The following is a 5987-nucleotide window of genomic DNA, read 5'->3' as shown; positions in this document are numbered from 1 at the left end:
GGCARCTGTCTTTGCTGTGAGCCTTCTCTATCCTCACATTTTTTAACCTATTGAATTAGAATTAGGTACAATGCCAGGTTTTCAGCTGAAGGAGTTCATCACAAAGGACCTYGGCCCCTGAATCCTTCTGGAATTGCATATCATCTGCTGGGTAAATCACTGGGATGGTATTTTTTTTAAAGTGTTTTAGGGTATCAAGGTGCCTCATCTTTGTACTAATTTCTCAGATGTGCTCACAGGGAGAGACAGGCATGCAGAGCGATACCGAGCAGGGACCTGTGTCTCAGAATTAATAAAACTTCTGCAAACCCCAATGAATGTTAAACATTTGAGCCTATATTCCATCTGAATGCATTTTTACAGGCTTTTCTTCTCTTTTTYGTCTTTCAAGGAAAGATGAAAATGAAATCAATATATCTGAGCATGAAGACTGTAAGGTTAGTTCAGAATCAGCCAGTTGAGAGTGTGGTTGTTCTGCAGAGATTGCTGCCTGATGGAGTTCTTGTTTGCCATTGCTTTCAAGTAATTTCTGAGCATTTTCAAACTGAGTCATTTCTGGGAAGGCATTGTCATGATAGAACATTGTTCTTGGACTGAATGACTTAGAGTTTAAAAARCAGTGAGGAAAGAAAATGGACAAAAGAAAAATCCTCACTGTAAGAGTGTCCGGTTGAAGCAAGTCCAGAGGAGGCCATGAAGAGGATTGGAGGAGTGGAAAATGAGGAGAAACTTGGAGAGCTGGGGCTGGAGATGAGAAAGCTCTGGGGAGACCTCAGAGCACCTTCCAGTGCCTAAAGAGGCTCCAAGAGAGCTGGAGAGGGACTGAGGACAAGGGATGGAGTGACAGGACAGAGGGGAATGGCTTTAAACYGTCAGAGGACAGGTTTGGATAAATATTAGAAAGAAACTCTTCCCTYTGAGGGYGGTGAGGCCCTGGCACAGGTTGCCCAGAGAAGCTGTGGCTGCCCCATCCCTGGAATGTCCAAGGCTGAGTTGGATGGGTCTTGGAGCAACCTGGGATAGTGGAAGGTGTCCCTGCCATGGCAGGGGGTTGGAATGAGATGATTTTTGAGGTCCCTTCCAACCCAGCTCATTCTAAGWTTCTGTGATTTCCATGGGACACCTGCCCTGCTCATCTCAGCTGGGATGGGATACAATGGAATTTCTCTTTCCCTCACTGAGTTTTGTGCTTTGCTCCAGGCACAAATATTTCAGACTCCTGCTGTCCTCATTGGRCTTATCAACCACACTGAAGACTGGCACGACTCTTCTGATTCTTTAGGATCAAAATGCTGCTCCAGACTAACACTGAGCACACTGAAACTCCACGTTTAACTGACTCCTTAAGTTAAAAGTGTGATGGTGAAAAAGAGAGAGGGAGCCTGGATAGTGGCAGATGAGTAGGGAAAAAAATGTTCAGTATCTCAGTTTACCAAGAATTGTGGATGGGAGAAAATATGGATTAAAGCAAAATTTTTTTTCTGGAACTTGTGAAATGTTGAAGCCCGGTGTTGAGACAGGRACTAATTTGCTGTGCCAGGCTGTAGTTAGGGCAGAATTACATCCTCTGACTGTGTGGAGAAGAAAGTCACTTTTTATGCTCTTATATCAAGGGTTTCAGACTTCTGTGAGTGAGCACAGGAGCTTTACCTCTTTCAGGGARCTCATTTTGCACACAGAGCTCCCTGGCTGGCTCACTGCACCTCCCTCCATTCTTACCTCAATAGGAAAAATCAGGGAAAAAACCTTGTTCAGTTTTGTAGAGGCCAAAAGCCTCACCAGATTGTAAAAAAAACCCTTCACAGACCCTTTCTGAGCATTGTGGCCATCCAGAGGGTTGATGATTTTTCCTGAGAGATGCTGCTCAGTTTGATTTGAAGATGAGAGACATTTTATCTTTTCAATTATTAGGAAGAGCAAGTTGCCTGTTCACCCTTACARAAGGTCATTTAATCAGCTGTTATTGACTGGGGAAAGCTAACCCGTGCTTCTGGATGTCTTTCCCCAAATAAACTCAGATMCAGTGGAGGATGTGGCTCAGCCACATTTTTCTCACTTCTGTGTTTTTGAATATAAGGTCACCARCCCCTTGAATTTATCTGTATTCTCTAAGGTGAGTAACCCCAGGGAGCTGTTCCAACTTCCCACAGACTGAACACACAACTGGAAATAGAAAAGACAGGAAAAAAGGAAAAATCATCKCCTCACCAACGCAGCAAAACAGTCAGGAAAAACCAGGAGCTCAAATTCACATGGCTGAAGCTCGGAGTCAGAACCATGTGTGGGACGCACAAAATACTCAACTGCCTGGAGAAAACACTGCCAGAACTGCAGTGAGAATGAAATCTCTCCMTTTTTTCTCCCTTGTGGGTGTCTGAAAGGGCTGTTTCTGCAGCAGATGGCTTTTCAGGCTCCATAACTCATCCTGTCCCTGGCCCCTGTGTGGACACAGCTGGGAGGAAGCCGAGCTCAGTCCAGGGTAGAAAGGGCAGTTGTCACTGGGGATGATGCCTACATTTATATATTTATATCTACCTTTGTAGCTCTGCTGGCTCATGAAGAACTTGCTTGAAAAATCATTTGTAATTATTCTTCTCCTGGCTGCTTGYGCTGTAATTATTAATCAATCTTCATTTTGATGTACTTGCTTCCTGGTTAATATTTTAAATTGATATTGCGTTGTTTTTGTAATTGTTAATAACGATATTGTTATTTGAGCATGATGATTGTGATTAGAGGTAAATGCAATTTCCCAATGGAAAATTATTAAGCTAAAAATACCAGCTTCATCAATTTCTATAATTTATGGTGGCATCTTTGCAATTAATTCAGAAAGCAATACTTCAGATTAAAATRCAGGATTGATGTTCCAGCATTTTGCCCAGCACAAACCTCCCACTATAGCCATGAAACCTTGAGGAATGGTTAAGTGCACTGTTTTGAGATCAGTTTATTGGTCATACTTTGGCTCAGTGTTGCTAACTGATGTGCTTAATCAYGTTTCTTTTTCAACCAAGTAAGTTTCTAAAGGAAGTTTCAGTAAAGAGAGCAGAAAACTTGGATCCACACAGCTCGGGCTCCACCTTCTTTCAATTTTTTTTACCACACTCTGGACCATCTGTGCAATACTCCGCATCATGCAGTGACATCTCGTGTCTGGAACACGTACTGCAAAAAAAAAAACAAAAACCCTGATAAATGTCTGCCCAGGACATCGGGCACCGACCAGAATGATCACAGAATCACGGAGTCACAGAGTCACAGAGTCACAGAGTCACAGAATCACAGAATCACAGAATCATGGAGTCACAGAGTCATAGAATCACAGAATCACAGAATCATGGAGTCACAGAGTCATAGAATGGTTTGGGTTGGAAGGGACCTTCAAGATCATCTCGTTCCAACCCCCTGCCATGGGCAAGGACACCTTCCACCAGACCATTTTGCCCCAAGTCCCATCCAACCTGGCCTTGAACACTTCCAGGGATGGGGCAGCCACAGCTTCTCTGGGAAATCTGTGCCAGGGCCTCTCCACCCTCACAGTAAAGAATTTCTTTCTTCTATCTAAACAAAACCTACTCTAATTTTAAATCCATTCCCCTTATCCTTCCAATTTGCATCAAGCATGCCACAAAAAAGGAGAAAAGCTGAGAGGTTAATGCTCTAAACTAACGTTGCCTCCTAATTATYCAAAACTTTGTGGAAAATAACTCCTAACCATGGCAGACCCTGTTTCAGTCTCTGAATTACTCAGATCTAAGTCTCAGAGATACCAGTGCTTTCCATTTTTGGGGTGAAAACACCTGAAGTTTTGGACAGCCCATTCTTGGATGAGTATTTGAAAGACATTTTGGCGTGTTGCTTGAGAAAATGTGGCTTAAGAAGGCAGAAGAGATGCAATATCATAGAATCATCTAATCACAGAATCTTTCAAGTTGGCAAAGGCCTCCAAGACCATCAAGTCCAACCTTTGACCCAACACACTATGTCTGCTAAACCATACTGTGAAGTGCCTCATCTACTCATTTTCTGAATACTTCCAGGGCTGGTGACTMCACCACTTCCCTGGGCAGCCTGTTCCAAAGTTTAAACACTCTTTCAGTGATGAAAATKTTCCCARTATCCAACCTGAACCTCCCTGTAAACAGATACACTTGTGCAGATMGTTTAAATATTTAGCAACTAGCAAAGACATCTGGCTGTTCTTTATATTGTGGAGTAGTTCTGCTGCAGGATGGAACAAAGATAAGGACTCACTTGGGACCCATTGCAGAAACAGCTACACAAGCACAGTGTGMAGCTTCAGACCTTCTCAGAGCAGTTTGGAATTGAAATGGTGAGACTTCACTGCTGGGCAAAGAGAAATCAACAGCAGCCACAATGCATGGAATAAATCATGTGCCACGGATAGGACAGGCAGATTTATTTTATCATTTGCGTGTAGGGATTAAAGTTTGGTTGTGTGTACTGGCAATCAGGTGTAGAAAGTTCTTATATATTYCAGGTTTGGGGTGTCTTTCATAACTCCCAGGCTCTGAATTGCAATCCTGGWCTGTTCCAGAGATCTGATTCACTTGAACATAATCCTTGTTCTCCTCTCCTTTTACTTCCATACTTGTGTTTAATATTTTATAACAATTGACTGTGAGCAAGTTTAATATTTCCCCCTGCCACTAGCAGAATATATTAAGTTTTCATTAAATGTGTCAATTAGCCAATTCTTTGCTTCATCAATATGCATTTGTCACCAGGGGCATTCACTAAGCCAGACCGAAACACAACAAGGACACCAAAAATCTAGAGAGTCTTTCAGCCTCGCAGCTGTTTGGGCTTTTTCAATTCCCCTGTAGGAGGTTTAGACAACATATTAGAGAAATTGGTTAATTAAAACATAATTCCCAGATCCATGGCGATAGATACTCAGCCTTGCTGTGTTACTTCTGCTGGTTGGGTTCATAAATCATTGAAATGATATAATTGTTTTCCTCAGCATGTGCAGAGTYRAAATGATTTCTGTRGTAGATTTGTGGAGAATTATTGCASCAGAAGGMAACTTGCTCCCTTCAGATCACAGGAACTTCAATTTCCAGGCACTGAACAGGAATAAAGGAAATGATGAATCCCATTTGGTCTTGTGAATGGAGGCAATAGATTGGACAGGGGGTTAAGTTTAATTTATTGAGTATGACAGATTATGTGATGCAACTGCTGACACAATTGCCTTTTGTCAGGAGAGAGTGGTCTGGCTTTATTCRCCTACTCTTCATTCAGAAACCTGCTGGAAGGAACCTCATAATGTGTAAGTAGCTTTTTTTATCACACTTTCAAAGTTTAAATCGCACAATTTATCTCCCCCAAAGCCTCCCAGTACAAATGGGTAAATACAATGGCCACCCACTCTTAGAGATGAGAGAAATGAAAGCAACAGAAGGCAAAACAAGGACCCTAAAGTTGTTCACCAATTAAGCAGGAGAAAGAAAAAAAAATATTTTTCTTGCTAAAAAGTAAATTCTCAGAAAACCCCCGCCTTTTACAGTGACTACAATTATTAGTGAACAGATTGACTTCWGCATTCAAAATGTCTAAGGAGCAAAATAGATAATACATCTGATTTTCGCAGTTCCTAATGAAGCTTCATGTTTACTTTTTAGCCAAAAATTATGCTTTCACTTAGGAATTGATTATTTTCTTTTAGAAAGGAAGGAAAATAGTTTAAAATAGTCTGAAAACAAAATGMTATATTCCAATTTTGATCAAAAGGAACATCTTGTTCCTTCTGGCACAAGAATATGTCATTTCATTTAGATTTTGTTAAGAAACAAAACAAAACCTTTCTTATCCTTAAACATCAGCTTGAAAACAACATTTCATTATTTTTCTTCTTGTAACAACTCTTGTTCCACCAGAAGGGCTGCTGAATGACAGGTTCAATGTTTACTGCTAACAGTTGAAACAACAGACAATTCTCTTTTTATTGTGATATTCTG

This window comes from Malurus melanocephalus, unplaced genomic scaffold, assembly GCF_030028575.1.
Source record: "Malurus melanocephalus ecotype Western Australia unplaced genomic scaffold, MMel_1.1 scaffold_97, whole genome shotgun sequence".
Classification (NCBI taxonomy): domain Eukaryota; kingdom Metazoa; phylum Chordata; class Aves; order Passeriformes; family Maluridae; genus Malurus; species Malurus melanocephalus.
Note: the sequence above shows the minus strand (reverse complement) of the source record.